Source organism: Dendropsophus ebraccatus, chromosome 13 (genome assembly GCF_027789765.1).
Source record: "Dendropsophus ebraccatus isolate aDenEbr1 chromosome 13, aDenEbr1.pat, whole genome shotgun sequence".
In the NCBI taxonomy this organism is placed as follows: domain Eukaryota; kingdom Metazoa; phylum Chordata; class Amphibia; order Anura; family Hylidae; genus Dendropsophus; species Dendropsophus ebraccatus.
The window spans coordinates 20727016-20740116 of NC_091466.1; positions in this window are offsets into that span (position 1 = coordinate 20727016).

A 13101-nucleotide genomic window follows, 5' to 3' on the forward strand; every position below is an offset into this window, starting at 1 on the left:
TAAAGTGTCACTGACGTTTAATTTATTTATTTTTTGTTGTTGCAGAAATCAATAGGACAGGCGATTTTAAAGGGGTAGTGCAGCGGTAAAGAATTATTCACAGACTAACACACATTACAAAGTTATACAACTTTGTAATGTATGTTATGTCTGTGAATGGCCCCCTTCCCCGTGTCCCACCACCCCCACCCATGCACCCGGAAGTGTGCTGCGCTATACTCACCTGTCACGTGCCGACACCCGTCTCCGATCTTCAGCGAGTGACGTCTTCTTTGGGCGGACGGCGAACAGCTCCGACTGTCCCGAATGCCGGACGCCCTCTGCAGCGTCATCCGATGCTCAGTCGCGGCTGAGCACAGTTGTGACGCGGCGGAGGGGGGACGGGCCGGCAGCGACTCGGCCGTCCGTCCGAAGATGACGTTTGGCACAAGATGGCGGACGGCCCTCGACACGGATCAGGTAATGTATAATGCACCACACTTCCGGGTACACGGGTGGGGGTGGTGGGATACGGGGAACGGGGCGATTCACAGACATAACATACATTACAAAGTTGTATAACTTTGTAATGTGTGTTATTCTGTGAATAATTTCTGAGCGCCGCACTACCCCTTTAAGAAACTTTGTAATTGGATTTATTAGCCAAAAATGCATTTTTATCATGAAAAAGCAGTTTGAAGCTCTCCCCCCGTCTTCATTGTTCTCTATGGAGAGGGGAGGGGTGGAGGGAAATGAGGCACCAAAACAGGACAACAAAGAGTTAATTTACAGCTACATCACTAGGCTATCCCCCTCTTCTTCTTTTAAATCTTATTGCACAAAACAGAGGATCCTGCTAGCTGTATACATGCTGGACAAGATAGCCCTCGGTGTCCCTGGAGAACACAGTTCCTATAGCAACCAGTCACACTTCCTATAGCCATCAGTAACATTTACTAAAGCCACCAGTTACAGTTCCTATAGCAACCAAACAAAGCTCCTATAGCAACAAACCACAGCTAATACAGCAACCAGTTACGGTTTCTTTAGCAATCTATCACAGTTCCTATAGCAATCAGGCACAATTTCTATAGCAACCACAGTCCCCATGGCAATCTGTCACAGTCCCTATAGCAACCAACCACAGTTCCTATAGCAACCAGTCACAGTTAATATAGCCACTAGTCACAGTTCCTATTGCAACCAATATCTGTTCCTATAGCACCTCATAACAGCTGCTATGGCAATAAGTCACAGTTCCCATACCAAACAATCACAGCTCCGATAGCAGCCAAACACAGCTCATATAGCACCTAGTTACTTTTTCTATAGCAACCAGGCATAGTTTCTATAACAACCATCTACAACTCAAATAGCAATCATTTACAGTTACTTTAGCAACCAATCACTGTTCCTATAGCAACCAGTTACAGTTCCTATAGCAACCACAGTTCCTATGGCAAGGAGTTACAGTTACTATAGCCTTCAGTGAAAGTTTCCATAACAACTAGCCGCAGTTACTATAGAAACCAATCACAGTTCCTATAGCTACCAAAGTTCCTATAGCAACCAGTCACAGTTACTTTAGTCATCAGTTAAAGTCTATATAGCAACTAGCTGTAGTAACTATAGCAACTTGTCACAGTTACTAAAGCCAGCACATTCAGTTCCTATAGCCTCCAGTTACAGTTCCTATAGCGATCAATTACAGTTACTATAGAAACCAACCACAGCTCATATAGCACCCAGTTATGGTTCCTTTAGCAACCTATCATAGTTCCTGTAGCAACCATGCAAAGATCTTATAGCAACCACAGTTCCTATAGCAACCACACAGACACCATACTCACCATCCCTCCGGTGACGATCGCCACTCCATTCGCCCGCCGTCCGCCTCACCGTCACCTGCCTCCGCCGTCCAGCGATGTCTCTTGCTTCCGGGTCCATGAGAGAGAAAAGGCTGCCAGCGCGCTTGCGCACCGGCAGCCTTTTCATTGGCTGGAGCGCATCACATGGCTTCCAGCAAGCTCAGCCAATCAGGGCTGAGCAAGCTGGAAGCCATGTGATGCGCTCCAGCCAATGAAAAGGCTGCTGGTGCGCATGTGCACCAGCAGCCTTTTCTCTCCCATTCACTCTCAATGAAGACGCTGAGGAGGAAGAAGACCCGGACCGCCCCCAGCTCTGACATCACCCGACACCAGAGAAGAGGACCGTGACGACCGTAATAGGTAATGTATATATTCTTTAACTTCCGGGGTCGGGGGTCGGAAAGTGGGGGAAGGGGGCCAGACCGGGTATTTAACCACATTACAAAGTTATATAACTTTGTAATGTGTGTTAAATAAGCCAAAAAATTTTTTCGCCGGAGTTGTCCTTTAATATAGCCACCAGTTATATTTCCTATAGCAACTTGCCGCAGTTCCTAGAGCAACCAGTTACAGTTCCTATAGCAACCAATCTCATATAGCAACCAGTTACAGTTCCTATAGCAACCAATCGCATGTAGCAACCATGCAAAGATCCTATAGCAACCACTCAAAGTTAATATAGCCACCAGTTACATTTCCTATAGCAACTAGCCACAGTTCCTATAGCAACCAATCTTTTAGCAACTTATCACAGTTAACATAGTTATAGAGACTAGGCAAAGTTCCTATAGCTACCACAGTTCCTATATCAACCAATCACAGTTCCTTTAGCAACCAACTTAAGCTCATATAGCAACCAGTTACAGTTCCTTTAGCAACCTATCACAGCTTCTATAGCAACTAATAAAAGGTGCTACAGCAATGAGTCACAGTTCCCAAAGTAACCAATCACAGCTCCAATAGCAACCGATCATAACTCATATAACAACACTTACGGTTCCTTTAGCAGAATATCACAATTCCTATAGCAACCACAGTTCCCATGGCAGTTAGTCACAGTTCCTATAGCAACCAACGAAAGCTAATATAGCACCCAGTTACGGTTTCATTAGAAACCTATTACAGTTCCTATAGCAACCAGGCACACATTCTGTAGCAACCACAGTTCATTTAGCAACCAGACACGGTTACTATAGCCACCAGTTAAAATTCCTATAGCAACTAGCTGCAGTTCCAAGGGAAACCAGTTACAGTTCCTATAGCAACCAGTCTCTGTACCTATAGTAACAAAAAACGCTATAGTAATAAATCAGTTACCATAGCAACAAATCAGTTACCACAGCAACCAATCAGAGCTACTGTAGAAACCAATCACAGTTCCTATGGCAATTAGTAACAATTCCTATAACTACCAATCACAGTTCCTACAGCAGCCAACTTAATTTAATATTGCAACCAGTTATGGTTCCTATAGCAACCTATCACAGCTCCTATAGCAACCAATAAAAGGTGCTAGCAATGAGTCACAGTTCCCAAAGTAACCAATCACAGCTCCAATAGCAACCGATCATAACTCATATAGCAACCAATCACAGCTGCTATAGCTGTAAGTCACAGTTCCCATAACAACCAATCACAGCTCCTATAGAAACCAAACACTGCTCATTTAGCAACCAGTTATGATTCCTATAGGAACCCATCACAGTTCCTATAGCAACAAGTCATAGTCACTATAGCAACTAGCTGCAGATCCTATAGCAACCAGTTATTTCTTATAGCGACCAACCACAGCTCATACAGCAACCAGTTACAGTTCCTTTAGCAACCTATCACAGTTCCTATAGCAGAAGGCACAGTTCCCATAGCAACCACTGTTTTCATAACAATTAGTCACAGATATAACAGCCATCACTTACAGATCCTATAGTAACTAGCCACAGTCCTACAGCAACCAACTACAGCTTATATAGCTACCAGTTATGTTTGCTTTAGCGACCTATCACAGTTCCCATAGCAACACGGCAGTTTCTATAGCAACCACAGTTCCTATAGCAACCAGTCACAGTTACTATAGCGATCAGTTGAAGTTTCTATACAAACTAACCTCAGTTCCTATTTACAACCAGTCACCGTTCCTATAGCAACAAACCACACCTCATATAGCAACCATTTATGGTTCCTTTAGCAGAATATCACAGTTCCTATGGCAATCACTTACATATCCTATAGCAACCGCAGTTCCCATGGCAATAAGTCAGTTCCTATAGCAACCAATCACAGTTCCTATAGCAACCAGTTACGGTTTCTTTAGCAACCAGGCACAGTTCCTATAGCAGTAAAGATACTGACACATTCACTTTGCTTAACTTTCATATATTCTTCTTTGCAAAAATTAATACTTTACAAACTTGGTATAAATCACCGGTATGAAAAATAGAAGCTTTGGTGGGACTTGGTCCTGGCGTCCTGCTTAGGTTGCTGATAAAGTCCTCATGTCAGCTTATGCGGCAGAGACCTCCACGATGGGAAGGAGGCCAGATAGCAGCATCTTTACATAATCACGCCACGTTTCCGAATCATTTCCTTTTTCAAGCGTGTCAGAACTTAGTGAAACCCTCCACCGTAAATAGTTCCAATGACGTCATCAGTACTTCACAATATATCAGATTCTAGACTAAAACATATTAAAAACAGGTTTCATTTAAGCCAGCACTGCAATACATTATTCCACTTTCCATTATCTTGTACTACATATTGCCTCTCTTTAGCAACAGTTTAGAAACTGTTTAGGCACGGTTCACACTGCGTTTTTAGCATATGTTTAACGGATCCGTTTTTTTTAACGGACAAAAAAAAAAAGTGTCAGCAACGTTTTTGTGTCCGTAAAAAAAAAACAGATCCCTTTTGATCCGTTTTTTTTTTTTATAATGGAAGTCAATAGAAAAACGGATACAACTGATGCACACAAATGCATCCGTTTTTTGCAAAAATGCAGTGTGAACCCAGCCTTAGAAACAGTTTCCATGCTCCTGCTACATTTAAAGAGATCCCAAAGGGACAACTTATGAGGATCAAAAGAATTTGTAGTAATGAACAAGGTTATGCTATACAGAGTAAGATAATGGTGGGAAAATTTGTAGAGAGAGGCTACGATAGAGAGAGTGTGGAGAGAACAGCAAAAGAGGTAGGGGAGATCCCTAGAGAACGGTTGTTAGAGAGGAAAGCCAAAGAAAAAAACGATGAGAGAATAGGGTTTTTTTCTAAATACGATTCACATGCGGGTCTAATTAAGAGAACTATTATGAAGCATTGGTCTATCCTTGGGCATGATGACAAGTTTGGCAAACTGGTCAAGGATAGACCTAAATTTGCGTATAGAAAAGGGAAATCCATCTCCAATAGTCTGGTGAAAGCAGACATTGGAGATGGCATAAAACCAAGACAAGCCGCTTTGGCCTCAGAGAAAGTAGGAACATTCCCCTGTTTACAATGTCAGAATTGCTCCAGCATTATAAAAGGTGACAGTATCACGCACCCCAGGAAGGGCCATAGGATACAGCTAGGTGGTATGCACACCTGTGATTCCTGTAACGTTGTTTATTTATATAAGTGCCCATGCGGGGATGTGTATGTGGGGCAGACTAGTAGGTCAGTGAAGATACGGCTTAATGAACATAGGTCGGCTATCAGGAGGTTGCTGCAGAAAGATCAGAGAGAAGTGGTAGAAGAGAGAAAAAGCTTTGGGGAGACAGGTTTAGCGAGACACTTTGCTGAGAAGAAACACAAAGTAAGTGATCTAAGATGGACTATCCTAGAAGAAGCATGGTGTAGAGATAAGCGTGAGATCAGAAAGAGATTGTTACAAAAGGAAACTTACTGGATTTGTTCGCTTGACTCCCAACAGCCGAGGGGGTTGAATGAAATGTGCAGTTTCCAAGCTTTCCTATAACGTAGAGCATTCTAGTGTGCCACCTAGTGGCGGTATTAAACTAGGCACATGCATAGAATATTTACAACATAATGAAAAGAGGTAAATATGTATTGCTAAAGAGAGGCAATATGTAGTACAAGAGAATGGAAAGTGGAATAATGTATTGCAGTGCTGGCTTAAATGAAACCTGTTTTTAATATGTTTTAGTCTAGAATCTGATATATTGTGAAGTACTGATGACGTCATTGGAACTATTTATGGTGGAGGGTTTCACTAAGTTCTGACACGCTTGAAAAAGGAAATGATTCGGAAACGTGGCGTGATTATGTAAAGATGCTGCTATCTGGCCTCCTTCCCATCGTGGAGGTCTCTGCCGCATAAGCTGACATGAGGACTTTATCAGCAACCTAAGCAGGACGCCAGGACCAAGTCCCACCAAAGCTTCTATTTTTTACACAGGTGATTTATACCAAGTTTGTAAAGTACAGTGGTACCTTGGTTTAAGAGTATCTTGGTTTAAGAGCATTTTGGTTTAAGAGCTCCCTGTACTGGGTGGGAGCGCGAGTGGGAGAGGGGCATGGTCTGCATAGCTGGGTCTACAGCCCTGTTCTCTGACCCAGGAAGTCTCCTTCACCTTCCAAATCATAGCAGATCCACTTCAGGCTGGGGATTGCATCAGGGGACAGGACTGTGGGGGGTAATCACTCCATAGCTGTAACCCCTCTCTCACCGGACAGAGAGCGCTGCTATACTGTGCCCACATACTGTATGTTCTGCTCATTCCTTCATGCTCCCTGCAGTCTCTGTCAGTCCTGATTGGTCCATGCTGAACACACACCCCTTCCCCATTGCTGTCATGTGACCACACAGACCACTGACAGCAGCCCTGCTTCTCTATTCTAGCATGTTGAACTACGCTACTGCATCATAGGGATCTGCAGTTTCATCCTGTATTTACAAACTGCAGCTGTTTTTCAGGTTTATGCGATTACTATACATTATACTCCACATGCTGATTCCTATACTGTACAGTAACTTATAATATCACATATTCAGCTGTTTTTCATTGTTTGTTTATTTGTTTTACATGTTATTCAGAATATTAAATCATTACTTTTGGGTTGTGGAACCAATTGTCTGCATTTCAATGATTTCCTATGGGAAAATTTGCTTTGGTTTAAGAGTGGATTTGGATTACAAGCATGGTCCCGGAACGAATTATGCTCGTAATCTAAGGCACCACTGTATTAATTTGTGCAAAGAAGAATATATGAAAGTTAAGCAAAGTGAATGTGTCAGTATCTTTATTTCTAATGAGTCTATGAAGGGGATGAAGGCGACCCTTATATCTGGCACAATCCACCCGGCATGAACAAAGGTGCATAATTCAATTTACAGTTCATATAGCAACCAGCCACAGTTACGATAGCCACCAGATACAGTTACTATAGCAACCAGTCTCTGTTCATTTAGCAACCAAAACCAGCTGCTATAGCAATAAGTCAGTTACCATAGCAACCAATAACAGCTGATATAGAAACCAAGCATCATTCCAATAGCAGCCAAAGTTCCTTTGGTAATTAGTAACAATTCTTATCGCTACCAACCACCATTCCTATAGCAACCAACTGAAGTTCATATAGCAAGCAGTTACGGTTCCAATAGCAACCTATCACAGTTCCTATATCAATCAATAAAAGCTGCTATAGCAACCAATCACAGTTCCCATAGCAACTATGCAGTTCCTATAGCAACCAATCACAGTTCCTATAGCAAGAACCACAACTCATATACCAACCAGTTACGGTTCCCATTTGCAACCTATCACAGTACTTATAACAATAAGGAACAGTTCCTATAGCAACCAGGCACAGTTCATATAGCAACCAGGCACAGTTCCTATAGCCAGCAGTTCCAGTTCCTAAAGCAACTAGCTGAAGTTCCCATAGCAACTTCACTTGTTATAGCAACTAGTCACAGTTTCTATAGCAACCAGGACCAGCTCCTATAGCAACCAACAACAGCTGATATAGCAACTAGAAACAGTTCCTATAGCAACCAGGAACAGTTTACATAGAAACCACAGATCCTATGGCAATTAGTCACAATTCCTATAGCAACCTATCAAAGTTCCTATAGCAACCACAATTCCTATAACAACCAGTCACTTTTATTATAGCCACCAGTTATAGTTTATATAGCAACCAACCAGTTCCTATAGCAACCAGTCACAGTTCCTAAAGCAACCATTCAGTTTCTATCAATAACAGTTGCTATAGCAATAACACAGTTCCTATAGCAACCAATAACAGTTGTTATAGCAACAGTTCCCAGAGTAAAAAAAAAAAATTACAGCTCCTGTAGAAACCAATTACAGTTCCTATAGCAACCAACTACAACTCATATCAACAAGTTTTGGTTCCTTTAGCAACCTATTACAGTTTCTATAGCGACCATGCACAGTTCCTACAGCAACCACAGCTGCTATAGCAACCAGTCACAGTTCGTACAGCGACCAACCACATTTCCCATGGCAATTAGTCACAGTTCCTTTAGCAACAATCACAGTTCTTATAGCAACCAAACACAGCTCAGTTATGGTTCCTATAGCAACAAGGCAGTTTCTATAGCAACCACAGTTCCTAAAGCTACTAGTCACAGTTATTATAGCCACCAGTTACATTTTCTGTAGCAACCAAACACGGCTTATATAGCAACCAGTTATTGTTTCTATAGCAACCTATCACAATTCCTATAGCAACTTCTCTATAGGAACTGTTACTGGTGGCTATAGTAACTATGTCTGGTTGCTATAGGAACTGTGTCTACTATAAAAATTGTGCCTGGTTACTATAGGAACTGTGATAGGTCGCTAAAGGAACTGTAACTGGTTGCTATAGGAACTACAGCTAGTTGCTATAGGAACTGTAACTAGTAGTTATACTACCGTGATTTTTGCTCCCAAAGATGCACTATATATTATTTTCAGAGGATGTCTTTTTTTTTCCATGAAGAAGAACTCACATTTATTGTTGAATAAGAAAAATGAACATTTATTGTATGTAGATAGAAAGATATAGATATACATTAAAAAATATTATATATATATATATATACACACACACACACACACACACACACAGTGGTACCTTGGTTTAAGAGTAACTTGGTTTAAGAGCTCACAGTCTTTCAAAATTGTGACTTTGTTTAAGAGCATTGCTTTGGTTTAAGAGCTCCCTGTACTGGGTGGGAGGGGCATGGTCTGCATAGTGTGGTGTACAGCTCCGTACTCTGACCCAGGAAGTCTTCCTCACCTTCCAAATCATAGCAGATCCACTTCAGGCTGGGGCTTACATCAGGGGACAGGACGGTGGAGGTAATCTCGCGATAGCTGTAACCCCTCTCTCCCTGGACAGAGAGCGCTGCTATACTGTGCACACATCTGTCCTCCTCATTTCTTCATGCTCCCTGCAGTCTCTGTCCACCCTTGTGTTTCCCATCCTCTCCATTACTGTACAGTAACTTATAATATCACAGATTCTGCTGTTTCTGAATATTTGTTTCATCTGTTTTACATGTTATTCAGAATAACAAATCATTATTTTTGGGGTGTGAAACCAATTATCTGCATTTCTATGATTTCTTATGGGACAAATTGCTTTGGTTTAAGAGTGGATTTGGATTACAAGCGCCGGCCCGGAACGCATTATGCTCGTAATCCACGGTACCACTGTGTATATATATATATATATATATATATATATATATATATATATATATATATATACACACACACACACACAGTGACACCTATGCAGGAATGGTTGTGAAAGGGAGGTATATTTCTCCTAGGTTCCTCTCCTATGTCAGATAACAGGCAAAGCCTCTCACCTGGAGGGCAATTAATGAAGCTGCTTAGAGGGCGGGTATTAAAAGGGGTTGTCCAACGCTACAAAAACATTGCCACTTTCTTCCAGAGACAGCGCTACTCTTGTCTCCAGCTTGGGCTGAGTTTTGCTGCTCAGTTCAATTGAAGTGAATGGAGCTTAATTGCAAACCGCACCTGAACTGGAGACAAGAGTGGGGCTGTCTCTGAAAGAAAGTGGCCATGTTTTTGTAGCACTGGATAACCCCTTTAAGGGAAGCCAGGGGGCAGATAGATTTCTCTGGCTGGGGACACAGAAAGCCTGTCTGTGTGAGAGATTGCTGTGAGCAGGAAAGGTTGCTTAAAGTGACTGTATCACCAGGCCCAGGTTGAAGCACTGGAGGCAGGCCGACCCACCCTTAGTGGGAGGAAACCCTAGCCCCTCTATGATAGGGTTCCATTGATTCTAATGGAGTCACGTCATGGAGGGGCTGGGGTTTCTTCCCACTGGGGGTGGGTCGGCCGCCTCCAGTGCTTCAGCCTGGGCCTGGTGGTACAGTCACTTTAAGTGTTTTGTAAGCTGGCAGGGAGCAGATCTCCAGCTGATAGTCAGGCATACTGGCATAGATACCTGAATGTATAGTAAGTGCCGGACAGGCAAGGATTTTCTTTTCTTGCTGTTTTGTTTTATTTTCTGCTTACAACCTTTTATATAAACCCGACTACGTGTCAGATTGCACCTATGTATGCTGTTGACCTGATTTGGATGAACCAGATACGTGTCCTTTGACCCCAGCAAAGGCGATCCCAGTGACTTATATCACAATTGGTGCTTTGGATGCCGGCAACACATTAAAGTATCTGAGAAAATGGAGGATATGGTGAACGCCTTGTTACTTCTACTGCAGCCCAGCAGGAGGCAACCAGAGAACAACAGCGTACAAACGCTAACCAGTAAGAAGCAAACCGCTTGCTGACTGAACAGCTGACAACATTAATAGAGACCACAAGTAAAGACCGCCAGACACTGCAGGAGGTGGTACAGCAGGTGGCAAGCCTGCCTGTGGTATCGCCAGAGGCACAGCAAAGACCAATTCATGTCAGCCAATATTTGCAAAAGATGACACCTGAGGATGACGTGGAGGCTTTTATTACTACATTTGAAAGCACTGCGTTGCGAGAAGCATGGCCCAGAGCGCGCTGGTCTGGTCTGCTTGCCCCGTTTCTGTCAGGAGAGGCGCAAAGGCCTACTATGATCTGGAACCAGAGGCAGCCCAGGACTTTGATATGCTTAAAGCCGAGATACTGGCTAGATTGGGTGTAACCCTAGCTGTCAGAGCCCAGAGAGTACACCAGAGGACTTACAGAGCGGAGAAACCTCCACGTTCACAGATGTTTGACCTCATCCACCTGAGCAGAAAGTGGCTACAACCAGAAGTTTTATCAGCACCTGAGGTGGTTCAACGGATCGTTATGGACCGGTATCTACGGGCACTACCCCCAGGACTGAGGAAGTGGGTAAGCCATGGTGACCCTAAAACAGCTGATGAGCTGGTGGACCTTGTTGAACTGTATTCGGCGTCAGCAGAGCTGCTGAGCGACACCCAGCATCAACCTTCATCTACTCGGAAGACAAAATATCCCGGTGTTCCTGGTAAGACTGTTCCAGGGTTTAAGGGAGCTGGGAAGAATGTAAAGACTTTGAGTGAGGATGATGATGAGACTGTGGGCTCAGGAAAGCCTAAAATGCCTAATTATGGACTAAGCAAAGGTCCAAGAAGATGTTTCCGTTGCCACGAGTTGGGTCATATTGCGATGAACTGTCCTGTAACTACTGAACCTATGCAATGTGATGTTGCCTTTTTGAAAAAACGTATGTCGATGTTTGCTCAGTTGGTGTGAACTGCTGCACGCTCAGATGACTAAGGGTATAAACACACACACCGTATACGCAGCGTATTTACTGCTGCGATACGCAGCAAATATGCAACGAATACGCAATGAATGCACAAGAGATTAGATCTAAATAACTGAACACAGCATCAAATCTGCATCATCAAATCTGCTGCAGATCTGCTGCGTATTTGCTGCGTGTACGGTGTAGGTGTTTGTACCCTAAAAAAACATCTGTGTGAATTGACAGTGAATGGTAAAAATGTGATTGCATTGCTTGACTCGGGGAGTGTAGTAACTCTGGTAAAGGCCAAGCTTATTAGTCGTCCAGTCATTCAGTCACTTTCACAGTAACTTGTGTGCATGGGGATACATGTGAATACCAACTACAATTGCTTCTCTTACAACTCCCTATGGGTCAGTGTACCATAAGGTTGGGATAGTCCCAACTTGAATGCATGATGTTATTCTGGGAAGGGATTTTCCATATTTTCTGGAAATGATGGGAAAGCAAGTTAGTGACTACAGAGAGAGCACCTGCCATAAGCCCAGAACCATTTGAGGCTCCCTCACAAGAGGCTGTAGTTGGGGTGTCTTCAGAAAGGCCCACTCCATTCCCATTTTCTGTTATGGCAGGGGACTTAGAGGAGCCATCCTCCCTCAGAGACTGAAAATGAAGGAGGCACACAACAAACTATGCCTGACTTAGAGTTCAGAAAAGACGACTTCCAGACTGAGCGGGTGAGGGACCCTACACTTGCTCGAGCTAGGGAAAATGTAAAAGTAGTGAATGGGGTAGCTGTGGAGCCTGGGGTTAGGCTAGCTTTCCATATAGGGTCCTGGAAAATGAATTACTGTATTAAGTTGACAAAAAGGGTGAAGAAACAATACAACAATTAGTTGTCCCTAAGGCCTACAGGAGGACAGTTCTGGATCTGGCACATGGACACATTGTGGGTGGCCACTTGGGGATCCAGAAAACGACAGAGAGAATATTGCTGAGGTTGTTCTGGCCGGGCATGTATGGTGACGGAACAGCTTATTGTGAGTCCTAAATGTCAGGTATCTGCGCCTATGCCTCATTTTCGTAGCCCCTTAGTGCCCTTACCGATCATTGAAATACCTTTTGAACAGAATGGGATGGATATGGTAGGTCCCTTAATAAGGTCTGCACGGGGTCACCAGCACATTCTAGTCATAATGGATTATGTTACACGGTATGTATCCCGTTATCCTCTGCGCAATACAGCATCTAACACCATTGCAAAGGAATTAGTTCAGGTATTCAGTAGAGCGGGAATTCCAAAGGAAATACTGACAGACCAAGGGACATCATTTATGTCTAATGTAATGAAGGAACTTTGTAGGCTGTTTAGGTGTCACAGTCTATAACCCCCAGATAGATGGTTTGGTGGAGAGATTCAATAAGACTCTGATTCAGATGGTGGATGTGGTAGTGGAGAAGGATGGCAAAAAACGGGATTTGTGATCAGATAATTCAGTCTAGTGGAGATGTTCAACTGCAGCCAGATATTATCCTTATAGTCAGGTATATATCCTGCAGC